The 26,335-nt window shown below is 48.7% G+C and overlaps 8 non-coding genes and 6 pseudogenes across 8 annotated transcripts; all 14 read right to left on the bottom strand.

Moving 5' to 3' along the window:
• Nucleotides 1–646: 646 nt before the first annotated feature.
• On the bottom strand, nt 647–823 carry LOC142500062 (U2 spliceosomal RNA; annotated as a pseudogene).
• Nucleotides 824–3,799: 2,976 nt separating this feature from the next.
• Nucleotides 3,800–3,990, bottom strand: LOC142500536 (U2 spliceosomal RNA). Its single transcript, XR_012803084.1, has one exon. It is a non-coding gene; the product is annotated as a U2 spliceosomal RNA (small nuclear RNA).
• An 823-nt stretch (nt 3,991–4,813) lies between these two features.
• On the bottom strand, nt 4,814–4,986 carry LOC142500808 (U2 spliceosomal RNA; annotated as a pseudogene).
• Nucleotides 4,987–8,501: 3,515 nt separating this feature from the next.
• LOC142500535 (U2 spliceosomal RNA) lies at nt 8,502–8,692 on the bottom strand. Its single transcript, XR_012803083.1, has one exon. It is a non-coding gene; the product is annotated as a U2 spliceosomal RNA (small nuclear RNA).
• Nucleotides 8,693–9,515: 823 nt separating this feature from the next.
• On the bottom strand, nt 9,516–9,716 carry LOC142500759 (U2 spliceosomal RNA; annotated as a pseudogene).
• Nucleotides 9,717–11,311: 1,595 nt separating this feature from the next.
• LOC142500533 (U2 spliceosomal RNA) lies at nt 11,312–11,502 on the bottom strand. Its single transcript, XR_012803082.1, has one exon. It is a non-coding gene; the product is annotated as a U2 spliceosomal RNA (small nuclear RNA).
• An 823-nt stretch (nt 11,503–12,325) lies between these two features.
• Nucleotides 12,326–12,516, bottom strand: LOC142500532 (U2 spliceosomal RNA). The gene has a single exon (XR_012803081.1). It is a non-coding gene; the product is annotated as a U2 spliceosomal RNA (small nuclear RNA).
• An 823-nt stretch (nt 12,517–13,339) lies between these two features.
• LOC142500743 (U2 spliceosomal RNA) lies at nt 13,340–13,534 on the bottom strand. The gene has a single exon (XR_012803266.1). It is a non-coding gene; the product is annotated as a U2 spliceosomal RNA (small nuclear RNA).
• A 1,595-nt stretch (nt 13,535–15,129) lies between these two features.
• On the bottom strand, nt 15,130–15,306 carry LOC142500195 (U2 spliceosomal RNA; annotated as a pseudogene).
• A 3,203-nt stretch (nt 15,307–18,509) lies between these two features.
• On the bottom strand, nt 18,510–18,684 carry LOC142500082 (U2 spliceosomal RNA; annotated as a pseudogene).
• A 3,493-nt stretch (nt 18,685–22,177) lies between these two features.
• LOC142500531 (U2 spliceosomal RNA) lies at nt 22,178–22,368 on the bottom strand. The gene has a single exon (XR_012803080.1). It is a non-coding gene; the product is annotated as a U2 spliceosomal RNA (small nuclear RNA).
• Nucleotides 22,369–23,191: 823 nt separating this feature from the next.
• Nucleotides 23,192–23,382, bottom strand: LOC142500530 (U2 spliceosomal RNA). Its single transcript, XR_012803079.1, has one exon. It is a non-coding gene; the product is annotated as a U2 spliceosomal RNA (small nuclear RNA).
• An 823-nt stretch (nt 23,383–24,205) lies between these two features.
• Nucleotides 24,206–24,396, bottom strand: LOC142500528 (U2 spliceosomal RNA). The gene has a single exon (XR_012803078.1). It is a non-coding gene; the product is annotated as a U2 spliceosomal RNA (small nuclear RNA).
• An 823-nt stretch (nt 24,397–25,219) lies between these two features.
• On the bottom strand, nt 25,220–25,425 carry LOC142500297 (U2 spliceosomal RNA; annotated as a pseudogene).
• Between the last annotated feature and the right edge of the window lie 910 nt (nt 25,426–26,335).

Raw genomic sequence — 26,335 nt, 5'->3', positions numbered from 1 at the left:
GACGACGACGGATGCAAAAGCCAAAGACTTTCTATGGAGTAAAGAAAAGCAGCCGCACACACTGCTGGGGGGCCCGCATGGCCAGCAAACAGCCAAAAAGGCACATGCTTCCAGTTCTTTTTCCGGCACCAGGCTTCGTCTGCTTATTTGCATAGGAACCGCCCACTTTTTCTCTGCTAGCCGACTCGTCCGGGCTGCCATGAAACTCAGGCAGCAAGCATGCAAGCAGCCAGTGGCTGGGCTTTTCAGTTCAGGTCATTTCAGCCAGCCAGCCATTGTGACAAGAAGCCAGCAAGTCAAGGCATTTGCTGCTTGCTGCTTGCTGCTTGCTGCTGCAGTGTTTGCTATGCAGGCTATTTGGATACAGCTTCAACAGGAGTTTCTTAGGCATCTGCTCGTTCGGACTGAATTAGGCTAGGCAGCAGGCGGCACTCCTGCTCCATGCGAGGAGGAGCTGAAAAGAAAAGAAAGTAAGAAGCCACGCAAAAGAGCAAACAAGACACAGCAAAAAGAAGGAGGCTTTATTTTGTCGTCATTTCATCTTCTTCTTTCTTTGCAAAAGAAAGAGCCAAAAATGCATGTTTGTTTTTTTTCTGTCAGACAGTCATTTGTTTCTATTTTTTGATACAAGCCAAATATCCCCAAAGGGAAGTGCACCGGTCCTGGAGGTACTGCAATACCAGGTCAATGCGTGGAGTGGACAGAGCAAGCTCTTCTTCCATCTCCCTGTTCTAAAAATCCATTTAATATATGGTCCCCAGATAGGGGACGTATCAGATATTAAACTGATAAGAACAGATTTTTTTTTGTTTTAAATAGTTTTATTTACCATTTAACAGTTTTACAATAAAGTAAAAGTCATTTTTTCACAAAGCAATTTTTCCTTCTTCACTTAATTCTAAAAAATATATCCTTCTACCCTCATTACTTTCCTACTCCTCCTCTACTACCTACCTCTTCTATTCCCACCTGCTTTTTATATCCCGTTATTATCTCTTTATACCTCCTCGGATTACTCTCTGTCAGTTTTATAAGTCCTTGTAATCCTTCTAATATTTTCTCTTTTTTTTCGTCTCCCCCATACCATAATTTCCAAAAAGCTCCATCTCCAGTTTTCTGGTGAAGCTCCTCATACTCCTCTTCTATTCTCTCTGCTATTGTTTTTGGTACCTCTGCTCCTCCTTCTCCCTTCCTCTCCTCTATCATTTTTTCCCCACTGCTACTATCTGTTGTTTCCTCTCTTTTTTTAGGGGGGGTTCCCCCTGTAGCTTCACTATCACTTTCACTCAATCCTCTCAAAATTATCCCTTCTCTTTTTTTCCCTTCCTCTCTATCTCTTCCTCCTATCTCCATCTTTCTATCCTGCTTTGTCTGAACTCTCGCTCCGTCTTCACTACTACTCGCCCCGCTTACTTTCCTCTGTATCTTACTACTGCCTTTGTTGCCTTGTACTTCCCTATCCTCCTCTCTCTCATTTTTCTCCTTTCTCTTTTGTGCTCTTCTTTCCACAGCAGAACATTCCATTTCACAAATTTCCTCCTCTACCCCAATAATACTATCACTACTTTCTGAAGTTTCTCCTGTTTGTTCTAAGGGCTCTACATCTCCCCCTTCCTCAGCCTCTTCCTTCTTCCTAGCTTCCTCCGCCAGCATTGCTTCCCCCTCCAGTCTAAATCCCTTCTCTCTCAAAGCCTTTATCTGATCTTCTCTCAACTTTATATACTCTTCTACAGTCATCACCGCTCTACGTTTCATAAGGTCATCTAATTCTTCTATTACCTCCTTATCACTCATATCCTTTTTATGTATCACTTTCATCCACAACTTTACATCCCCCACCTTCTCCTGAAACACCTTAACTTTTTCATTAAGTGCCTCCTTCTCCTCTTGTTCCTCCACCCTTTCCGCCCACTTCCCACTCTGAGTGCTCCAAGCTTCCCCTTTACCATCTTGTCCAGTCTTAGGGGTTCCCACTCCTTCTGCCCTTCCTCCCTCCCGCAGATCCATCTCCCCCTCCCCTATCTGCTCATCCCTTAGAATAAGTCCATCCAAGTCTGTATCACTTTCCTCCTCACTTCCTTTTGTCGTCTGGGCATAAGTTCTTTTCTTCGTGCATTGTCTTGCAATGTGACCTCGCTCCCCACATAAATCACATCTTTTGGGTACATCACAATTGGCTGAAAAATGTCCTTCCTTTCCGCAATTGCGGCAACACTGTCCTGTTTTTTTACAGTTCTCGCGTACGTGTCCATATTCCAAACAGTTCCTGCAGTACAGGGGTTGCCCTGGGAAAAACAAAAATCCCCGGTTTCCCCCAATACTAAAACTCGACGGGGGGTTAAGTACTCCACCTGCACCTGATGGGTCAGGTTTAAACCGGGCCCAAAACCTTCTTTTCCCATTATATATCCCATAAGTATTGTGCAATTCCTCACCGCCTCTTACAGATGAACAATATCTCTTCAGAAACATCACCAAGTCCTCTTTACACACATACGGATTGTACATGTGTATGGTAATCGGCCTCTCATCCATTCTGAAACACGGAATCATCTTTATGCCTCGCATGCTCTGGTCATCCAACATCTCCTTCACCTTCTCAAAGCAACAAAGTGCAATTCCTTCCTGATGGAAGGTCACGTCGAAAATTCCTTGCCGGGGAAAATCCTGCAGGCAGTATATGCTCTCTGCATCCATCCCAATCTTCTGGATAACATCTTCCACGATAAAACGCAGCTCGACCCGTCCTCTCTCCGCCTCCTCTACCACGAACCGGATCGTATTCTTCAGATGCGTCCATGTCGCCATCTCGCCTTAGATCGCCCTCCGAGAACGCTCAGGATAGCGTGCCCCCCCAAAAGCAGCAAGTGGCTTAAGACTCCCGAAGGAGCCGATGCCACAGGGCCAAGGGGGCACAGTCCCAGCTAAGCCCCTGACTCAGACACAATGATCTGAGCCAAAAGGCCGAGAAGCGATAACCAGAAATGGGCCCCCGCCTGAGCGCCGCCCGACGGCCAGGGGCGCTACGCTTTAGGGAGAAGGGCAGAGGGAGCCGCTGGCTGCCCGCTCGCCTCCTCCCCCAGCAGGCCTGCCTCCAGTCCCTCCGCTCCTCCCGACACAGCCCCGGGGAGTCTATGCAGCAGCGGCGGCGACGACGACGACGGATGCAAAAGCCAAAGACTTTCTATGGAGTAAAGAAAAGCAGCCGCACACACTGCTGGGGGGCCCGCATGGCCAGCAAACAGCCAAAAAGGCACATGCTTCCAGTTCTTTTTCCGGCACCAGGCTTCGTCTGCTTATTTGCATAGGAACCGCCCACTTTTTCTCTGCTAGCCGACTCGTCCGGGCTGCCATGAAACTCAGGCAGCAAGCATGCAAGCAGCCAGTGGCTGGGCTTTTCAGTTCAGGTCATTTCAGCCAGCCAGCCATTGTGACAAGAAGCCAGCAAGTCAAGGCATTTGCTGCTTGCTGCTTGCTGCTTGCTGCTGCAGTGTTTGCTATGCAGGCTATTTGGATACAGCTTCAACAGGAGTTTCTTAGGCATCTGCTCGTTCGGACTGAATTAGGCTAGGCAGCAGGCGGCACTCCTGCTCCATGCGAGGAGGAGCTGAAAAGAAAAGAAAGTAAGAAGCCACGCAAAAGAGCAAACAAGACACAGCAAAAAGAAGGAGGCTTTATTTTGTCGTCATTTCATCTTCTTCTTTCTTTGCAAAAGAAAGAGCCAAAAATGCATGTTTGTTTTTTTTCTGTCAGACAGTCATTTGTTTCTATTTTTTGATACAAGCCAAATATCCCCAAAGGGAAGTGCACCGGTCCTGGAGGTACTGCAATACCAGGTCAATGCGTGGAGTGGACAGAGCAAGCTCTTCTTCCATCTCCCTGTTCTAAAAATCCATTTAATATATGGTCCCCAGATAGGGGACGTATCAGATATTAAACTGATAAGAACAGATACTACACTTGATCTTAGCCAAAAGGCCGAGAAGCGATAACCAGAAATGGGCCCCCGCCTGAGCGCCGCCCGACGGCCAGGGGCGCTACGCTTTAGGGAGAAGGGCAGAGGGAGCCGCTGGCTGCCCGCTCGCCTCCTCCCCCAGCAGGCCTGCCTCCAGTCCCTCCGCTCCTCCCGACACAGCCCCGGGGAGTCTATGCAGCAGCGGCGGCGACGACGACGACGGATGCAAAAGCCAAAGACTTTCTATGGAGTAAAGAAAAGCAGCCGCACACACTGCTGGGGGGCCCGCATGGCCAGCAAACAGCCAAAAAGGCACATGCTTCCAGTTCTTTTTCCGGCACCAGGCTTCGTCTGCTTATTTGCATAGGAACCGCCCACTTTTTCTCTGCTAGCCGACTCGTCCGGGCTGCCATGAAACTCAGGCAGCAAGCATGCAAGCAGCCAGTGGCTGGGCTTTTCAGTTCAGGTCATTTCAGCCAGCCAGCCATTGTGACAAGAAGCCAGCAAGTCAAGGCATTTGCTGCTTGCTGCTTGCTGCTTGCTGCTGCAGTGTTTGCTATGCAGGCTATTTGGATACAGCTTCAACAGGAGTTTCTTAGGCATCTGCTCGTTCGGACTGAATTAGGCTAGGCAGCAGGCGGCACTCCTGCTCCATGCGAGGAGGAGCTGAAAAGAAAAGAAAGTAAGAAGCCACGCAAAAGAGCAAACAAGACACAGCAAAAAGAAGGAGGCTTTATTTTGTCGTCATTTCATCTTCTTCTTTCTTTGCAAAAGAAAGAGCCAAAAATGCATGTTTGTTTTTTTTCTGTCAGACAGTCATTTGTTTCTATTTTTTGATACAAGCCAAATATCCCCAAAGGGAAGTGCACCGGTCCTGGAGGTACTGCAATACCAGGTCAATGCGTGGAGTGGACAGAGCAAGCTCTTCTTCCATCTCCCTGTTCTAAAAATCCATTTAATATATGGTCCCCAGATAGGGGACGTATCAGATATTAAACTGATAAGAACAGATTTTTTTGTTTTAAAGTTGTTTATTTGTGCATAATTTATTTTACAACATTTAAAACTTTTCAAAACATATATAGCATTTTAGAATATATCTCTTCTAAAATAGAAAACATATCAACGTAAACTCTATCATTTTATGTTCTAAACCATTCAAATTTTAAACATTTCTATACATCTCTCTTTTTCCGCATACTAATTGAGGACCCTGGTTTTATTTTCAAACCTGCTTCAACTGAAATTATATTTTTCTCTATCAGTTCTAAATTTGATTTCTCGCTTGCATTATCCCAAACTAGTAAAAGTCTTTGGAGTTCTCTTCTGTTGTTTATCTCCTGTTCTTTCTCTCTTGCTTTCTTCTTTTCCAAAAAAAGTCTTTCCCTTTCAGCTGTTTCCTTAGCTGTATCTTCTTCTCCACTCGTTCTGCTTACTTTCCTCTGTACTTTCCCTTTCCCCTGCATTTGATCACTTCCCTGACTTTTTTGTGAGGATGAACTATCACTCTCACTACCCTTCTGTTCCATACTTCCCCTTTTGCTGGGGCCTGCTTCCATACCTGCCTCAATTTCTGCTTTCTTTTTACTCTCCTTTTGCCTGCGTTTTAAGGCTTTCTTTTCTGAACCTCCGACCTCCATCTCTTCCTCCTGTACTGTACTTTTTTCCTCTTGTCCTTTCCCTGCCTCTAAAACTCTCACCGCTTCTTCTATTGCTTCTAACCCTCTGTACCCCTCTTCCACTTCCGTCCGGTGGGGACAAAACTTATCCCCCAGATCTTCCTGAGAGCTTTCCATTGGGCTAACAACTTCTAAAGCCTCAATTACACCCTGCTCTGTTCCACATTTTAACACTCTTTTTTCCGCCGAAAAAAGCTCCATTACCTCCTCCTGAGCCCCCTGACTCTCTACCTCCTCTACCTCTAAACCCCTAAATTCCTCTTTTCTACTGGGGCTATCCCAAAAACAACCCCCAACTTTTTTAAACCCCAACTCTCCCGATGCCCCCTCTCTCTCACATCTCTCGTTATCCCATTCTTCTTCCTCCACCCGCCATTCCTCTTTTACTCGGTTGTAATCCTCTTTAGACATTCCCTTTCTTACCGCTATAATTTTGTCTAACTGTTCCCCAATCTTTTCATTACTTATCCCTTTTTTTGCCTTCCGCATGATTCTTATCCAAAAATCCCCATCTCCTACTTCCTTCTGAAATTCCTCAAATTTTCCTTCTAAGGCTAAATCCATCTGTATTTGCCTTGTTTCTCTCTCAGCCACCTCCCTCTTCCTAGCTTCCTCCTCCAACATTGCTTCTCCCTCCAATCTGAATTCTTCCTCACTCAACCGCTTCACCTGATCCTCTCTCAGTTTCACATAATCTTCCATAGACATACCCGCTCTTCTCTTCATGAAGTCATCTAATTCCCTCATTAACTCTTTCTTACTCATATCCTTTTTCCCCAAAGCCGCCACCCATAACTTAACATCCCCCACTTTCTTCTCAAACACGTTAATTTTTTCCTGTAGGGCTTCCTCCTCTTCCTGTACCTCTACTCTTTCTGCCCAATTCCCACTCTGAGAATCCAGAATTCCCCTTTTTCCATCATGCAACAACCTAGGGGATTCTGCCACCTCCACCCTTCCTCCCTCCTGTAGCTCCATTTCCTCCTCCTCTTTCTGCTCAACCCTTAGCATAAGGTTATCTAATTCAGATGCACTTTCCGCCCCACTGTCCCCTGCCGCTTGGGCATAAGTCTTTTTCTTGGAACACTGGCGCGCCAAATGACCGCGTTCCCCACATAAGTCACACCTTTTTGGGACCTCGCATTTCGCAGCCATATGCCCTTCTTTACCACAGTTCCGGCAAAACACCCCAGTCTTTTCACATTCTTCTTGCGTATGGCCATACTGCAAACATCTCCGACAATATTTTGGCTGGCCTGGATAGGTTAAATAACCCCGATTACCTCCGATAGAGAAGCTCGACGGCGGGTAACTCAGTCCTCCTAGTTTCGATGGGTCTGGTTTAAAACGGACCCAATACCGTCTTTTCCCGTTAAAAATGCCACAGTCATTTTTCAACTCTACTCCTCCTTTCACCGAGGAGCAGTACTGTCTCAGGAACATCACAATGTCCATCTTCTCCACATACGGGTTAAACATGTGCACCGTCACTGGGCGTTCTTCCATCAAGAAGCTTGGGAAAAGCTTTATTCCTCTCATCTCAGGGTCATCTGCTCGCAGCTTTAGCTTCTCAAAACAATTGACACAGTCCATTTCCTGGTAGAAAGTCACATCAAAGAAACCCTGGCGTGGGAAGTCCTGCATGCACATCACGCTCCTGGCTTCCAAATCGGCCTTCTTCAATAGGATTTCCTCCACGATATAACGAACTCCAATTCGTTCTCTCTCCTCCACCACGACCTCCATATGAATGGAATTCCTTAGATGGGATCTCGCCGCCATCCTTGCAAGTTTTGGTGCGGCACCCTTATAGCAGCAAGGGGCTTAAGCCATCAAAGGCGATGCCCCAAGGCCAAGGTGCCGGCCCTCCACTCTTCCTTGTCCGCTCCTGATCACTCCTCGTCGCTCGAGATGGCGTGCCCCCCCAAAAGCAGCAAGGATCTTAAGCCCCCAAAGGGGCGATGATCCAGGGCCAAGGGGTCACAGTCTCAGCAATCACCTCTCAGCCAGACACTTGGTCTTAGCCAAAAGGCCGAGAAGCGATAACCAGAAATGGGCCCCCGCCTGAGCGCCGCCCGACGGCCAGGGGCGCTACGCTTTAGGGAGAAGGGCAGAGGGAGCCGCTGGCTGCCCGCTCGCCTCCTCCCCCAGCAGGCCTGCCTCCAGTCCCTCCGCTCCTCCCGACACAGCCCCGGGGAGTCTATGCAGCAGCGGCGGCGACGACGACGACGGATGCAAAAGCCAAAGACTTTCTATGGAGTAAAGAAAAGCAGCCGCACACACTGCTGGGGGGCCCGCATGGCCAGCAAACAGCCAAAAAGGCACATGCTTCCAGTTCTTTTTCCGGCACCAGGCTTCGTCTGCTTATTTGCATAGGAACCGCCCACTTTTTCTCTGCTAGCCGACTCGTCCGGGCTGCCATGAAACTCAGGCAGCAAGCATGCAAGCAGCCAGTGGCTGGGCTTTTCAGTTCAGGTCATTTCAGCCAGCCAGCCATTGTGACAAGAAGCCAGCAAGTCAAGGCATTTGCTGCTTGCTGCTTGCTGCTTGCTGCTGCAGTGTTTGCTATGCAGGCTATTTGGATACAGCTTCAACAGGAGTTTCTTAGGCATCTGCTCGTTCGGACTGAATTAGGCTAGGCAGCAGGCGGCACTCCTGCTCCATGCGAGGAGGAGCTGAAAAGAAAAGAAAGTAAGAAGCCACGCAAAAGAGCAAACAAGACACAGCAAAAAGAAGGAGGCTTTATTTTGTCGTCATTTCATCTTCTTCTTTCTTTGCAAAAGAAAGAGCCAAAAATGCATGTTTGTTTTTTTTCTGTCAGACAGTCATTTGTTTCTATTTTTTGATACAAGCCAAATATCCCCAAAGGGAAGTGCACCGGTCCTGGAGGTACTGCAATACCAGGTCAATGCGTGGAGTGGACAGAGCAAGCTCTTCTTCCATCTCCCTGTTCTAAAAATCCATTTAATATATGGTCCCCAGATAGGGGACGTATCAGATATTAAACTGATAAGAACAGATACTACACTTGATCTTAGCCAAAAGGCCGAGAAGCGATAACCAGAAATGGGCCCCCGCCTGAGCGCCGCCCGACGGCCAGGGGCGCTACGCTTTAGGGAGAAGGGCAGAGGGAGCCGCTGGCTGCCCGCTCGCCTCCTCCCCCAGCAGGCCTGCCTCCAGTCCCTCCGCTCCTCCCGACACAGCCCCGGGGAGTCTATGCAGCAGCGGCGGCGACGACGACGACGGATGCAAAAGCCAAAGACTTTCTATGGAGTAAAGAAAAGCAGCCGCACACACTGCTGGGGGGCCCGCATGGCCAGCAAACAGCCAAAAAGGCACATGCTTCCAGTTCTTTTTCCGGCACCAGGCTTCGTCTGCTTATTTGCATAGGAACCGCCCACTTTTTCTCTGCTAGCCGACTCGTCCGGGCTGCCATGAAACTCAGGCAGCAAGCATGCAAGCAGCCAGTGGCTGGGCTTTTCAGTTCAGGTCATTTCAGCCAGCCAGCCATTGTGACAAGAAGCCAGCAAGTCAAGGCATTTGCTGCTTGCTGCTTGCTGCTTGCTGCTGCAGTGTTTGCTATGCAGGCTATTTGGATACAGCTTCAACAGGAGTTTCTTAGGCATCTGCTCGTTCGGACTGAATTAGGCTAGGCAGCAGGCGGCACTCCTGCTCCATGCGAGGAGGAGCTGAAAAGAAAAGAAAGTAAGAAGCCACGCAAAAGAGCAAACAAGACACAGCAAAAAGAAGGAGGCTTTATTTTGTCGTCATTTCATCTTCTTCTTTCTTTGCAAAAGAAAGAGCCAAAAATGCATGTTTGTTTTTTTTCTGTCAGACAGTCATTTGTTTCTATTTTTTGATACAAGCCAAATATCCCCAAAGGGAAGTGCACCGGTCCTGGAGGTACTGCAATACCAGGTCAATGCGTGGAGTGGACAGAGCAAGCTCTTCTTCCATCTCCCTGTTCTAAAAATCCATTTAATATATGGTCCCCAGATAGGGGACGTATCAGATATTAAACTGATAAGAACAGATTTTTTTTTTTTTTTTTTTTCTGTAGCCCGGGTGGTGAAAAAAGTGATTCCACCTCAAAAACCGTGCTCGTGGTCAAGTGAGACCAGGTGCGCTCCACATGTGACAAAGTCTTCTCCGGAGAGTAGGCCAGTCCGTACCAAGAAACAGTCCTCTCCAGCCGAAGCCTTGGATTCCTGTTGTTACATTGACGTCGTCATCCGAAGAATCCGACGTCCATCCTGTTCCCTCCTAGTGCAGCAGACGCCGCAGGAGGGTCCAAGTCTTTAGGGTGTTCGGCTGACGCCTACTAACCCACCGTGATCTTCTCCCGAGGGATTGGCGTTCACTAGCCAGCACTACAGTCTTTACTCTCCGAAGAAAGGGGTGACGTTAACCCAACACCAAACAAACAAATTCATGGTGCGAGTGCTCCGGTGCTCTGTGCAATGCAGTGCAGGAGGTGCTCAAACGTACAACACAAAAAGGGTGTGCACGAGTGCACGCCTGGCCCTTTGCAAGGCCAGGCGGTGACAAAAATAATTGGCTTGTCCCCTCAGCGGAAGGCAATAAGGGGGGCCAAAGTGCGGGAAAAATAGGGGACGGTGCAAAAAAATCTGTGCTGATCAAGTGCTCGTAAGTGGAGGCCGCCGCCCAAACAGCCATCCACAGTGCAGCAAGTGATGCTCCCCAGGTGATCCAAGCCTGGGGTGCAAGATTAAAAAGCCCGGGCTACTTTGCATCCGCTGCCTCAGCCCATGACCAGACCAAGTGATGCAATTAGGGCCATCCTTCACAGGACAGACCCTACACTTGATCTTAGCCAAAAGGCCGAGAAGCGATAACCAGAAATGGGCCCCCGCCTGAGCGCCGCCCGACGGCCAGGGGCGCTACGCTTTAGGGAGAAGGGCAGAGGGAGCCGCTGGCTGCCCGCTCGCCTCCTCCCCCAGCAGGCCTGCCTCCAGTCCCTCCGCTCCTCCCGACACAGCCCCGGGGAGTCTATGCAGCAGCGGCGGCGACGACGACGACGGATGCAAAAGCCAAAGACTTTCTATGGAGTAAAGAAAAGCAGCCGCACACACTGCTGGGGGGCCCGCATGGCCAGCAAACAGCCAAAAAGGCACATGCTTCCAGTTCTTTTTCCGGCACCAGGCTTCGTCTGCTTATTTGCATAGGAACCGCCCACTTTTTCTCTGCTAGCCGACTCGTCCGGGCTGCCATGAAACTCAGGCAGCAAGCATGCAAGCAGCCAGTGGCTGGGCTTTTCAGTTCAGGTCATTTCAGCCAGCCAGCCATTGTGACAAGAAGCCAGCAAGTCAAGGCATTTGCTGCTTGCTGCTTGCTGCTTGCTGCTGCAGTGTTTGCTATGCAGGCTATTTGGATACAGCTTCAACAGGAGTTTCTTAGGCATCTGCTCGTTCGGACTGAATTAGGCTAGGCAGCAGGCGGCACTCCTGCTCCATGCGAGGAGGAGCTGAAAAGAAAAGAAAGTAAGAAGCCACGCAAAAGAGCAAACAAGACACAGCAAAAAGAAGGAGGCTTTATTTTGTCGTCATTTCATCTTCTTCTTTCTTTGCAAAAGAAAGAGCCAAAAATGCATGTTTGTTTTTTTTCTGTCAGACAGTCATTTGTTTCTATTTTTTGATACAAGCCAAATATCCCCAAAGGGAAGTGCACCGGTCCTGGAGGTACTGCAATACCAGGTCAATGCGTGGAGTGGACAGAGCAAGCTCTTCTTCCATCTCCCTGTTCTAAAAATCCATTTAATATATGGTCCCCAGATAGGGGACGTATCAGATATTAAACTGATAAGAACAGATACTACACTTGATCTTAGCCAAAAGGCCGAGAAGCGATAACCAGAAATGGGCCCCCGCCTGAGCGCCGCCCGACGGCCAGGGGCGCTACGCTTTAGGGAGAAGGGCAGAGGGAGCCGCTGGCTGCCCGCTCGCCTCCTCCCCCAGCAGGCCTGCCTCCAGTCCCTCCGCTCCTCCCGACACAGCCCCGGGGAGTCTATGCAGCAGCGGCGGCGACGACGACGACGGATGCAAAAGCCAAAGACTTTCTATGGAGTAAAGAAAAGCAGCCGCACACACTGCTGGGGGGCCCGCATGGCCAGCAAACAGCCAAAAAGGCACATGCTTCCAGTTCTTTTTCCGGCACCAGGCTTCGTCTGCTTATTTGCATAGGAACCGCCCACTTTTTCTCTGCTAGCCGACTCGTCCGGGCTGCCATGAAACTCAGGCAGCAAGCATGCAAGCAGCCAGTGGCTGGGCTTTTCAGTTCAGGTCATTTCAGCCAGCCAGCCATTGTGACAAGAAGCCAGCAAGTCAAGGCATTTGCTGCTTGCTGCTTGCTGCTTGCTGCTGCAGTGTTTGCTATGCAGGCTATTTGGATACAGCTTCAACAGGAGTTTCTTAGGCATCTGCTCGTTCGGACTGAATTAGGCTAGGCAGCAGGCGGCACTCCTGCTCCATGCGAGGAGGAGCTGAAAAGAAAAGAAAGTAAGAAGCCACGCAAAAGAGCAAACAAGACACAGCAAAAAGAAGGAGGCTTTATTTTGTCGTCATTTCATCTTCTTCTTTCTTTGCAAAAGAAAGAGCCAAAAATGCATGTTTGTTTTTTTTCTGTCAGACAGTCATTTGTTTCTATTTTTTGATACAAGCCAAATATCCCCAAAGGGAAGTGCACCGGTCCTGGAGGTACTGCAATACCAGGTCAATGCGTGGAGTGGACAGAGCAAGCTCTTCTTCCATCTCCCTGTTCTAAAAATCCATTTAATATATGGTCCCCAGATAGGGGACGTATCAGATATTAAACTGATAAGAACAGATACTACACTTGATCTTAGCCAAAAGGCCGAGAAGCGATAACCAGAAATGGGCCCCCGCCTGAGCGCCGCCCGACGGCCAGGGGCGCTACGCTTTAGGGAGAAGGGCAGAGGGAGCCGCTGGCTGCCCGCTCGCCTCCTCCCCCAGCAGGCCTGCCTCCAGTCCCTCCGCTCCTCCCGACACAGCCCCGGGGAGTCTATGCAGCAGCGGCGGCGACGACGACGACGGATGCAAAAGCCAAAGACTTTCTATGGAGTAAAGAAAAGCAGCCGCACACACTGCTGGGGGGCCCGCATGGCCAGCAAACAGCCAAAAAGGCACATGCTTCCAGTTCTTTTTCCGGCACCAGGCTTCGTCTGCTTATTTGCATAGGAACCGCCCACTTTTTCTCTGCTAGCCGACTCGTCCGGGCTGCCATGAAACTCAGGCAGCAAGCATGCAAGCAGCCAGTGGCTGGGCTTTTCAGTTCAGGTCATTTCAGCCAGCCAGCCATTGTGACAAGAAGCCAGCAAGTCAAGGCATTTGCTGCTTGCTGCTTGCTGCTTGCTGCTGCAGTGTTTGCTATGCAGGCTATTTGGATACAGCTTCAACAGGAGTTTCTTAGGCATCTGCTCGTTCGGACTGAATTAGGCTAGGCAGCAGGCGGCACTCCTGCTCCATGCGAGGAGGAGCTGAAAAGAAAAGAAAGTAAGAAGCCACGCAAAAGAGCAAACAAGACACAGCAAAAAGAAGGAGGCTTTATTTTGTCGTCATTTCATCTTCTTCTTTCTTTGCAAAAGAAAGAGCCAAAAATGCATGTTTGTTTTTTTTCTGTCAGACAGTCATTTGTTTCTATTTTTTGATACAAGCCAAATATCCCCAAAGGGAAGTGCACCGGTCCTGGAGGTACTGCAATACCAGGTCAATGCGTGGAGTGGACAGAGCAAGCTCTTCTTCCATCTCCCTGTTCTAAAAATCCATTTAATATATGGTCCCCAGATAGGGGACGTATCAGATATTAAACTGATAAGAACAGATTTTTTTTTTTTTTTTGTAGCCCGGGTGGTGAAAAAAGTGATTCCACCTCAAAAACCGTGCTCGTGGTCAAGTGAGACCAGGTGCGCTCCACATGTGACAAAGTCTTCTCCGGAGAGTAGGCCAGTCCGTACCAAGAAACAGTCCTCTCCAGCCGAAGCCTTGGATTCCTGTTGTTACATTGACGTCGTCATCCGAAGAATCCGACGTCCATCCTGTTCCCTCCTAGTGCAGCAGACGCCGCAGGAGGGTCCAAGTCTTTAGGGTGTTCGGCTGACGCCTACTAACCCACCGTGATCTTCTCCCGAGGGATTGGCGTTCACTAGCCAGCACTACAGTCTTTACTCTCCGAAGAAAGGGGTGACGTTAACCCAACACCAAACAAACAAATTCATGGTGCGAGTGCTCCGGTGCTCTGTGCAATGCAGTGCAGGAGGTGCTCAAACGTACAACACAAAAAGGGTGTGCACGAGTGCACGCCTGGCCCTTTGCAAGGCCAGGCGGTGACAAAAATAATTGGCTTGTCCCCTCAGCGGAAGGCAATAAGGGGGGCCAAAGTGCGGGAAAAATAGGGGACGGTGCAAAAAAATCTGTGCTGATCAAGTGCTCGTAAGTGGAGGCCGCCGCCCAAACAGCCATCCACAGTGCAGCAAGTGATGCTCCCCAGGTGATCCAAGCCTGGGGTGCAAGATTAAAAAGCCCGGGCTACTTTGCATCCGCTGCCTCAGCCCATGACCAGACCAAGTGATGCAATTAGGGCTATCCTTCACAGGACAGACCCTACACTTGATCTTAGCCAAAAGGCCGAGAAGCGATAACCAGAAATGGGCCCCCGCCTGAGCGCCGCCCGACGGCCAGGGGCGCTACGCTTTAGGGAGAAGGGCAGAGGGAGCCGCTGGCTGCCCGCTCGCCTCCTCCCCCAGCAGGCCTGCCTCCAGTCCCTCCGCTCCTCCCGACACAGCCCCGGGGAGTCTATGCAGCAGCGGCGGCGACGACGACGACGGATGCAAAAGCCAAAGACTTTCTATGGAGTAAAGAAAAGCAGCCGCACACACTGCTGGGGGGCCCGCATGGCCAGCAAACAGCCAAAAAGGCACATGCTTCCAGTTCTTTTTCCGGCACCAGGCTTCGTCTGCTTATTTGCATAGGAACCGCCCACTTTTTCTCTGCTAGCCGACTCGTCCGGGCTGCCATGAAACTCAGGCAGCAAGCATGCAAGCAGCCAGTGGCTGGGCTTTTCAGTTCAGGTCATTTCAGCCAGCCAGCCATTGTGACAAGAAGCCAGCAAGTCAAGGCATTTGCTGCTTGCTGCTTGCTGCTTGCTGCTGCAGTGTTTGCTATGCAGGCTATTTGGATACAGCTTCAACAGGAGTTTCTTAGGCATCTGCTCGTTCGGACTGAATTAGGCTAGGCAGCAGGCGGCACTCCTGCTCCATGCGAGGAGGAGCTGAAAAGAAAAGAAAGTAAGAAGCCACGCAAAAGAGCAAACAAGACACAGCAAAAAGAAGGAGGCTTTATTTTGTCGTCATTTCATCTTCTTCTTTCTTTGCAAAAGAAAGAGCCAAAAATGCATGTTTGTTTTTTTTCTGTCAGACAGTCATTTGTTTCTATTTTTTGATACAAGCCAAATATCCCCAAAGGGAAGTGCACCGGTCCTGGAGGTACTGCAATACCAGGTCAATGCGTGGAGTGGACAGAGCAAGCTCTTCTTCCATCTCCCTGTTCTAAAAATCCATTTAATATATGGTCCCCAGATAGGGGACGTATCAGATATTAAACTGATAAGAACAGATTTTTTTTTCTTTTTAAATGTTTTATTCACATTCTCATTATTTACAAACAGTAAAATAAACACGTTTCAGAAAACAATGCAAAAAAAATATTCCAACAACACATATATTACATACTTTGCAAAACATAAGTCATATACTATATTTGTTTAGTTTGACTGATCAAAAACAAAACAACATCAGCTCTTCCACAAAACTTTTCAATATTTACTCATACTCTGCCATCGCTTTTATCGCTCCTGCTAAAGTGTTTTTCAAAATTGCGATTCTTTCAGGGGTCGACCCCTTTTCTGTTGCCAAAAGCATTGTCACCCTTTCTTTATCTATTCTATTTGTCTCGTAATTCCTATCTTTTTTTCTTTTCCCTTTATGTTCATACTTCCTTTCACTCTCCTGTCTCACCCCTGACAGTAATTGCCAGCTTTTTCCTCCCTTTCCTCCCAGTGGACTTCTATCTCTTGCTCCTTTACTCCCCATTGCTTGTTTTTTCTGAATTCCCCCACCCCCACTCTCTCCTGTTGACACTGCACCTCCTTCACTCTCACTCCTGCTTGTCCCCCCCACTTTCCTTTTAGGTAATGCTGTCATCTCTCTTTTTCCCTCCTCATCTCCTGCAATTTTTTGTTTTCCACTCTCACTTTCCGTGGAGGATATTTCTCTCCACTCACTCTCACTGGTGCTCAACCCAGCTATTCCCAATATTCCCTGGTCCCTAGGGGAGGGCTCCAAATCTTTCATTATTCCTTCTTCGCCTCCTTTTACAATTGGGTATCCTACAAAATCTCTAGGTCTCCCCTTAACTGCACATGCAATCCCCATTCTCTCCGTTTGTACTACACATTCTAAGTCTTTTTTCTTCTCCAACTCTCTTACTGCCTCCTGTATTTTTTGTAAACTATCACCCTGCACCATATTCTCAACCCCACCATATTGTACCTCCTCTTCCTGCTCATTATCCTGTTTTACCACTATTCCCAAATCTTTTTTCTTACTTTCTTCCTCCATTAACATTCTTTCTCCCTCCTGTCTATCTTTCGCCCCTTTCAACCACGTTATTTGTTCTTCTCTTAGGCTCATGTATTCCTTTTGTGACATTGTAGCTCTGCGGGTCTTAATATCCTCTAACTCTTTTAATAGGTCTTCATCACTTATTTCTTTGTTCTCTGTGCGAAAAACTTGGACCCACAACTTCACACCCCCTACCTCCTTTTCAAAACTTTCCATTCCTTCTAACAAACCCCTTGATTCTCCCTTGCCACAATCCAGCTCCTTATTTCCCTCCCCCTTTACACAAGACTCCACAAAACCATCTTCCATCTCCCCCTCCTCCCTCCCACCCTGCATCCCTTGGGCTATTACACTTTTCTCTTGCGCCTCTACTTTCTCCGCCCAACTTGCATTCTGTATCCCCTCCAACCCTTGCATAGCCTCCGGGGTTTCCTCCACCACTGAGCCATTCCCAGCCCACTCAATATTGTCCATAGTCCCCTCACCAGCCTCAGCAGGTCGTCTTGCTGCCTGGACATAGGACTTTTTCTTTGTGCAATTTCTTGCAATGTGCCCTCGATCTCCACATAAGTCACATTTTTTGGGTAAGTCACAATTGCCTGCAAAATGTCCCTCCTTTCCACAATTGCGGCAGCACTGTCCTGTTTTTTTACAGTTCTCACGCGTATGACCATACTGCAAACAGTTCCTACAATACAGGGGTTGCCCCGGGAAGAACAAAAACCCCCGGTTCCCCCCAATACTGAACCCTGATGGGGGGTTCAGCACTCCACCTGCACCCGAAGGGTCAAGTTTGAAACGGGCCCAAAATCTTCTCTTCCCGTTATAAATCCCATAGGAATTGTGCAACTCCTCTCCACCTCTGACGGATGAACAATACCTCCTCAGGAACATCACTAGATCCTCTTTTGGCACATATGGATTATACATATGTATAGTTATCGGCCTCTCATCCAATCGAAAGCACGGGATCATCTTTATGCCACGCATAATCTCGTCGTCCAAAACTTCCTTCGCTTTTTCAAAACAACAAAGTGCAGCTCCTTCCTGATGGAAGGTTACGTCAAAAATCCCTTGCCGGGGAAAATCCTGCAGACAGTAGATATCCTCTGCTCCCAAACCGACCTTCTGGATAACCTCCTCCACGATGAATCGTAGCTCGACCCGTCCTCTCTCGGCCTCCTCCACCAAGAACCGAATCGTGTTCTTTAGATGCGTCCATGTCGCCATCTTGCCTTAGATCGCCCTCCGAGAACGCTCAGGATAGCGTGCCCCCCCAAAAGCAGCAAGTGGCTTAAGACTCCCGAAGGAGCCGATGCCACAGGGCCAAGGGGGCACAGTCCCAGCTAAGCCCCTGACTCAGACACAATGATCTGAGCCAAAAGGCCGAGAAGCGATAACCAGAAATGGGCCCCCGCCTGAGCGCCGCCCGACGGCCAGGGGCGCTACGCTTTAGGGAGAAGGGCAGAGGGAGCCGCTGGCTGCCCGCTCGCCTCCTCCCCCAGCAGGCCTGCCTCCAGTCCCTCCGCTCCTCCCGACACAGCCCCGGGGAGTCTATGCAGCAGCGGCGGCGACGACGACGACGGATGCAAAAGCCAAAGACTTTCTATGGAGTAAAGAAAAGCAGCCGCACACACTGCTGGGGGGCCCGCATGGCCAGCAAACAGCCAAAAAGGCACATGCTTCCAGTTCTTTTTCCGGCACCAGGCTTCGTCTGCTTATTTGCATAGGAACCGCCCACTTTTTCTCTGCTAGCCGACTCGTCCGGGCTGCCATGAAACTCAGGCAGCAAGCATGCAAGCAGCCAGTGGCTGGGCTTTTCAGTTCAGGTCATTTCAGCCAGCCAGCCATTGTGACAAGAAGCCAGCAAGTCAAGGCATTTGCTGCTTGCTGCTTGCTGCTTGCTGCTGCAGTGTTTGCTATGCAGGCTATTTGGATACAGCTTCAACAGGAGTTTCTTAGGCATCTGCTCGTTCGGACTGAATTAGGCTAGGCAGCAGGCGGCACTCCTGCTCCATGCGAGGAGGAGCTGAAAAGAAAAGAAAGTAAGAAGCCACGCAAAAGAGCAAACAAGACACAGCAAAAAGAAGGAGGCTTTATTTTGTCGTCATTTCATCTTCTTCTTTCTTTGCAAAAGAAAGAGCCAAAAATGCATGTTTGTTTTTTTTCTGTCAGACAGTCATTTGTTTCTATTTTTTGATACAAGCCAAATATCCCCAAAGGGAAGTGCACCGGTCCTGGAGGTACTGCAATACCAGGTCAATGCGTGGAGTGGACAGAGCAAGCTCTTCTTCCATCTCCCTGTTCTAAAAATCCATTTAATATATGGTCCCCAGATAGGGGACGTATCAGATATTAAACTGATAAGAACAGATTTTTTTTGTTTTTAAAGTTTTTATTTACTTGCGCATAAAATACAACATTTCAAAAAAATTCCCAAATCAATAAAAAAACACATAATCACATATTTTCCAGCGCCAACAACTTAAGTAACAACATATTCAAAAAAAATTCCGCACTGCCCGTCCTTCCATCCTATCTTTACTATTTTATCTTATGATTTTTGTACTACGTCTCTGTTCCCTCCTCTCTATTCTCATTACATGCGCATATTGCCGTGCGTAACTTTTAAAATCTTCCTCTGTCCTCTGTGCCCTCATTACTATTATTGACTCTAATAAGTCTATTATCTGCTCTGTATTTGCGGTTGGGTTGATCTCTTTCCAAAATTTCAGCCAACCCTCACCTTCCCCCTTCCCTACTTTTTCTGTAACCTCCGTCACTTTATCCTTTAGAGCTTTTTGTCTTAACGTTTCCTCTACTTTTTCCCCACTTACTCCACTAGAGACTACTTTCTTTTTCTCCCCAACTATCTGATTACATATTCCTACTATTTTCTTCTGTTCTAACATCTTTGGACTAACTTTTCCCTTAGTTCCCTTTACTGTCTCCTGTTTTGAACAACTACCTATAGGATCATCACCCTTTTCTTGCACGCCACTTCCTTCACTTTCTGATCTCTCTGCCGTTGATGCTACTCCTCCTTCACTTTCACTCCTACTTGTCCCTCCCACTTTCCGTTTTGGCATACTTGTTGTCTCCCCCGCTTTTTTTTCTTTATTTAGGTGTCCCTTAACCTCCTTATGCTCTCCACTTCTTTCACTTTCGGATGAGGAGATCTCTCCCCAATCGCTGCCACTACTCCCAGCCATTGTAGATGTTATTCCCTGAGTTTGTGTTTCCACAACACCTGGGTCTCCCTTAACCTCACTCTCCTCTTTCTCCCTTTCGTCTTGCATCATACTTTCCGGGGTCTCCTCCACCACTGTCACCTCTGTCAGGCTTACAAGGGTCACCTCACGGGGCCTTCCCAGATCTTTTACTTCCTCTTCCTCACTACTATCCTCCTCCTCACTAATATCCTCCAGTTCTCCAAAAATCTCCCTTTCCTCCTCTCTTTCCTTGAGGACTGCTCTGCCCTCTTTCACCTCCACCAAATGTTTATTCTCTTTTTTCATTTCCTCATATTCCTCTTTAGTGATGTTTTTTCTTTGGTGCATTACTTCATCTAATCTCTTTATAATTTGCTGATCTGTACTTCCTCTATGTTGCCTCCTAAAAATTCCTACCCAGAAATCTACCTCCCCTACTGCCCTCTGGAACTCTCCTATTTTTTCTTCTAAAGCACTCCTACGTGGTATTTCTCCTATCTGTTCCCTCCCTATCTTCACAACCCTCTCTACTTTCTCTCTAGGCCCCTCTCTCTTCTCTCCCCCTTGACCCTCCTTCCCTTCCATGCTTTCTGCTTCCTGTTGATTTTTACGCTTTTGGGGCTTCTTTTCCCCCACTGTAACCTCCATTCCCTCCTCCTGTTCTTCACAAAACTTCCCCTCCCCCCCCTGTGCATCATGAACTTCCATACTTTCCCCCCAACTTGGGCCAGGCGTATTCACAGACCCCGCTTCCCCACCCTTATCCACAGCCTGATCAAAGTCTCCCCCTTCCTTCTTTTCCCCACCAAAACTTTGAGCAACAGAGTCAAGAAAAAGATCTTCCTCTTTTTTTTCCAGGGCATCTCTCTTTTCCAAGTGCTCCAGGTATATCTCCGTCAGTCTAGGATCAGTCTCTATCATCAAGGAACTCTCCGATTCGTCTCTCCCCAGATCAGGACTCATAGCCTGTGCATAGCTCTTTTTTCTGGCGCATTGTCTCGCCAAATGTCCACCCTCCCCACACAGATCACATCTCCTGGGTACGTCACATTTATTTGCTGTGTGTCCTTCTTTTCCACAATTGCGGCACACTTGGCCTGTTTTTTGGCAATTCTCTCTGGTATGCCCGTATTGTAGGCAGTTCCGACAATACAAAGGTTGTCCTGGAAAAAACAGAAAACCTCGATTTCCCCCTATGCTGAAACTTGAAGGAGGGTTCCTGACTCCTCCTGTTCCAGTCGGGTCTGGCATAAAGCGGACCCAGAACCTTCTTTTCCCGTTAAAGATCCGAAACGAATTCTGCAGTACTTCTCCGCCTCTCACCGATGTACAATACCGCTTTAAAAACATCTGGATTTCTTCTTTCGGCACATACGGATTGTACATGTGGACCGTTACAGGCCGTTCGTCCATCCGAAAGCTTGGATATATCTTTATCCCCCGCATGCTGGGATCTCCCATCAGCTCCTTCAGTTTCTCAAAACAGTCCAGGCAATTTCCTTCCTGATAAAAGGTCACATCGAAAGTGCCTTGACGCTGGAAATCTTGCAGGCAATAAATCTCCTCTGCCTCCACGCCAATCTTCCGGAGCACCTCCACCACGATAAACTGCAGCGAAATCCGTCCTCTTTCTTCCTCGTCCACAGCAAAACGAATGGTGTTCTTTAAATGCGCCCAAGACGCCATCTTGTCTTTTGGATCGCCCTCCGAATCAGCTCGGGATGGCGTGTCACCCCAAAAGCAGCATGCGGCTTAAGACTCTTTCGAGCCGATGCCGCAAGGCCAAGGTGACACAGTCCCAGCTAAGCCCCTGACTCAGACACAATGATCTGAGCCAAAAGGCCGAGAAGCGATAACCAGAAATGGGCCCCCGCCTGAGCGCCGCCCGACGGCCAGGGGCGCTACGCTTTAGGGAGAAGGGCAGAGGGAGCCGCTGGCTGCCCGCTCGCCTCCTCCCCCAGCAGGCCTGCCTCCAGTCCCTCCGCTCCTCCCGACACAGCCCCGGGGAGTCTATGCAGCAGCGGCGGCGACGACGACGACGGATGCAAAAGCCAAAGACTTTCTATGGAGTAAAGAAAAGCAGCCGCACACACTGCTGGGGGGCCCGCATGGCCAGCAAACAGCCAAAAAGGCACATGCTTCCAGTTCTTTTTCCGGCACCAGGCTTCGTCTGCTTATTTGCATAGGAACCGCCCACTTTTTCTCTGCTAGCCGACTCGTCCGGGCTGCCATGAAACTCAGGCAGCAAGCATGCAAGCAGCCAGTGGCTGGGCTTTTCAGTTCAGGTCATTTCAGCCAGCCAGCCATTGTGACAAGAAGCCAGCAAGTCAAGGCATTTGCTGCTTGCTGCTTGCTGCTTGCTGCTGCAGTGTTTGCTATGCAGGCTATTTGGATACAGCTTCAACAGGAGTTTCTTAGGCATCTGCTCGTTCGGACTGAATTAGGCTAGGCAGCAGGCGGCACTCCTGCTCCATGCGAGGAGGAGCTGAAAAGAAAAGAAAGTAAGAAGCCACGCAAAAGAGCAAACAAGACACAGCAAAAAGAAGGAGGCTTTATTTTGTCGTCATTTCATCTTCTTCTTTCTTTGCAAAAGAAAGAGCCAAAAATGCATGTTTGTTTTTTTTCTGTCAGACAGTCATTTGTTTCTATTTTTTGATACAAGCCAAATATCCCCAAAGGGAAGTGCACCGGTCCTGGAGGTACTGCAATACCAGGTCAATGCGTGGAGTGGACAGAGCAAGCTCTTCTTCCATCTCCCTGTTCTAAAAATCCATTTAATATATGGTCCCCAGATAGGGGACGTATCAGATATTAAACTGATAAGAACAGATACTACACTTGATCTTAGCCAAAAGGCCGAGAAGCGATAACCAGAAATGGGCCCCCGCCTGAGCGCCGCCCGACGGCCAGGGGCGCTACGCTTTAGGGAGAAGGGCAGAGGGAGCCGCTGGCTGCCCGCTCGCCTCCTCCCCCAGCAGGCCTGCCTCCAGTCCCTCCGCTCCTCCCGACACAGCCCCGGGGAGTCTATGCAGCAGCGGCGGCGACGACGACGACGGATGCAAAAGCCAAAGACTTTCTATGGAGTAAAGAAAAGCAGCCGCACACACTGCTGGGGGGCCCGCATGGCCAGCAAACAGCCAAAAAGGCACATGCTTCCAGTTCTTTTTCCGGCACCAGGCTTCGTCTGCTTATTTGCATAGGAACCGCCCACTTTTTCTCTGCTAGCCGACTCGTCCGGGCTGCCATGAAACTCAGGCAGCAAGCATGCAAGCAGCCAGTGGCTGGGCTTTTCAGTTCAGGTCATTTCAGCCAGCCAGCCATTGTGACAAGAAGCCAGCAAGTCAAGGCATTTGCTGCTTGCTGCTTGCTGCTTGCTGCTGCAGTGTTTGCTATGCAGGCTATTTGGATACAGCTTCAACAGGAGTTTCTTAGGCATCTGCTCGTTCGGACTGAATTAGGCTAGGCAGCAGGCGGCACTCCTGCTCCATGCGAGGAGGAGCTGAAAAGAAAAGAAAGTAAGAAGCCACGCAAAAGAGCAAACAAGACACAGCAAAAAGAAGGAGGCTTTATTTTGTCGTCATTTCATCTTCTTCTTTCTTTGCAAAAGAAAGAGCCAAAAATGCATGTTTGTTTTTTTTCTGTCAGACAGTCATTTGTTTCTATTTTTTGATACAAGCCAAATATCCCCAAAGGGAAGTGCACCGGTCCTGGAGGTACTGCAATACCAGGTCAATGCGTGGAGTGGACAGAGCAAGCTCTTCTTCCATCTCCCTGTTCTAAAAATCCATTTAATATATGGTCCCCAGATAGGGGACGTATCAGATATTAAACTGATAAGAACAGATACTACACTTGATCTTAGCCAAAAGGCCGAGAAGCGATAACCAGAAATGGGCCCCCGCCTGAGCGCCGCCCGACGGCCAGGGGCGCTACGCTTTAGGGAGAAGGGCAGAGGGAGCCGCTGGCTGCCCGCTCGCCTCCTCCCCCAGCAGGCCTGCCTCCAGTCCCTCCGCTCCTCCCGACACAGCCCCGGGGAGTCTATGCAGCAGCGGCGGCGACGACGACGACGGATGCAAAAGCCAAAGACTTTCTATGGAGTAAAGAAAAGCAGCCGCACACACTGCTGGGGGGCCCGCATGGCCAGCAAACAGCCAAAAAGGCACATGCTTCCAGTTCTTTTTCCGGCACCAGGCTTCGTCTGCTTATTTGCATAGGAACCGCCCACTTTTTCTCTGCTAGCCGACTCGTCCGGGCTGCCATGAAACTCAGGCAGCAAGCATGCAAGCAGCCAGTGGCTGGGCTTTTCAGTTCAGGTCATTTCAGCCAGCCAGCCATTGTGACAAGAAGCCAGCAAGTCAAGGCATTTGCTGCTTGCTGCTTGCTGCTTGCTGCTGCAGTGTTTGCTATGCAGGCTATTTGGATACAGCTTCAACAGGAGTTTCTTAGGCATCTGCTCGTTCGGACTGAATTAGGCTAGGCAGCAGGCGGCACTCCTGCTCCATGCGAGGAGGAGCTGAAAAGAAAAGAAAGTAAGAAGCCACGCAAAAGAGCAAACAAGACACAGCAAAAAGAAGGAGGCTTTATTTTGTCGTCATTTCATCTTCTTCTTTCTTTGCAAAAGAAAGAGCCAAAAATGCATGTTTGTTTTTTTTCTGTCAGACAGTCATTTGTTTCTATTTTTTGATACAAGCCAAATATCCCCAAAGGGAAGTGCACCGGTCCTGGAGGTACTGCAATACCAGGTCAATGCGTGGAGTGGACAGAGCAAGCTCTTCTTCCATCTCCCTGTTCTAAAAATCCATTTAATATATGGTCCCCAGATAGGGGACGTATCAGATATTAAACTGATAAGAACAGATACTACACTTGATCTTAGCCAAAAGGCCGAGAAGCGATAACCAGAAATGGGCCCCCGCCTGAGCGCCGCCCGACGGCCAGGGGCGCTACGCTTTAGGGAGAAGGGCAGAGGGAGCCGCTGGCTGCCCGCTCGCCTCCTCCCCCAGCAGGCCTGCCTCCAGTCCCTCCGCTCCTCCCGACACAGCCCCGGGGAGTCTATGCAGCAGCGGCGGCGACGACGACGACGGATGCAAAAGCCAAAGACTTTCTATGGAGTAAAGAAAAGCAGCCGCACACACTGCTGGGGGGCCCGCATGGCCAGCAAACAGCCAAAAAGGCACATGCTTCCAGTTCTTTTTCCGGCACCAGGCTTCGTCTGCTTATTTGCATAGGAACCGCCCACTTTTTCTCTGCTAGCCGACTCGTCCGGGCTGCCATGAAACTCAGGCAGCAAGCATGCAAGCAGCCAGTGGCTGGGCTTTTCAGTTCAGGTCATTTCAGCCAGCCAGCCATTGTGACAAGAAGCCAGCAAGTCAAGGCATTTGCTGCTTGCTGCTTGCTGCTTGCTGCTGCAGTGTTTGCTATGCAGGCTATTTGGATACAGCTTCAACAGGAGTTTCTTAGGCATCTGCTCGTTCGGACTGAATTAGGCTAGGCAGCAGGCGGCACTCCTGCTCCATGCGAGGAGGAGCTGAAAAGAAAAGAAAGTAAGAAGCCACGCAAAAGAGCAAACAAGACACAGCAAAAAGAAGGAGGCTTTATTTTGTCGTCATTTCATCTTCTTCTTTCTTTGCAAAAGAAAGAGCCAAAAATGCATGTTTGTTTTTTTTCTGTCAGACAGTCATTTGTTTCTATTTTTTGATACAAGCCAAATATCCCCAAAGGGAAGTGCACCGGTCCTGGAGGTACTGCAATACCAGGTCAATGCGTGGAGTGGACAGAGCAAGCTCTTCTTCCATCTCCCTGTTCTAAAAATCCATTTAATATATGGTCCCCAGATAGGGGACGTATCAGATATTAAACTGATAAGAACAGATTTTTTTTTTTTTTTTTTTTTTTTTTGTTTTATTTGTGTTTATTAACACATATGTAATTTAACAACATTGGGTGTTTTTCCAACAACCTTAGCATTTTTCTTTTCACATTATTTACAGAAAGTACATAGTAATTTTTTCAATACTCACATTTCAGAATATTTACAAACAGAAACTAAGAAAACATTTCAACAAATAAATCATTGTTACTTCACACAATCAAACATTTCTAAACTTATCAGAAAATTCATCTCCCATATTTACAGACCCCCTACATATAATTCTATTTACCTCCCTTCTATTCCATTTACATTTCTATTTTTACCCTTACTTTTCCATTCCTCTCCCTCTAAACCCCTCTCATCTTCTTCTTTTTCTATCACCCCCTAACAACTTCTGGCCTATACCTATTCACCTCAAAAAACTAATATTATTCCTTACATAAGCCTCAATAAATTTTTCCTTTAAACCAATTATGGCTTTCTTTAATTGCTTGTCATTACAAAGAAAACTCCACGAGTCTGCATTCTCTGCTCCCCACTGGAATACTTTCTCTATTCTCTCCACCTTTCCCCTTCCCTCCTCCTTTTCCCTTGCCTCCTCCTCCTCAGACATACCCTCTTCTTCTTCCTCTCCCCCTTCCATTTCCTCCCCCTCTACCTCCACAGACACACTCTCTTCCTCCTCCACAGACACACTCTCTTCCTCCTCCTCCTCTCCCAACACACCCTCTTCCTCTGACCCCAACTCACTCTCCTTCCCACTATCCTGCGCCCAGTTCTCAAACTCCCTTTCCTCCTCCTGAACACTAATTTCTTCCTCCCCCACACTGTCCCCTTTTCCTTCATCTTTATCTACCCCCACACCTAAAGAATCCTTCTCTATTCTTTGCTGACTCTGTTCTATCTTCATTTTTTCAGATCTTATTTCCTTATCCTCTTCTCTAATTTTCGCCACATTTTCCA

The sequence above is a fragment of the Ascaphus truei genome, chromosome 7 (genome assembly GCF_040206685.1).
Source record: "Ascaphus truei isolate aAscTru1 chromosome 7, aAscTru1.hap1, whole genome shotgun sequence".
NCBI classification, from domain to species: Eukaryota; Metazoa; Chordata; class Amphibia; order Anura; family Ascaphidae; genus Ascaphus; species Ascaphus truei.
This window is presented reverse-complemented; position numbering and strand designations above follow the sequence as displayed.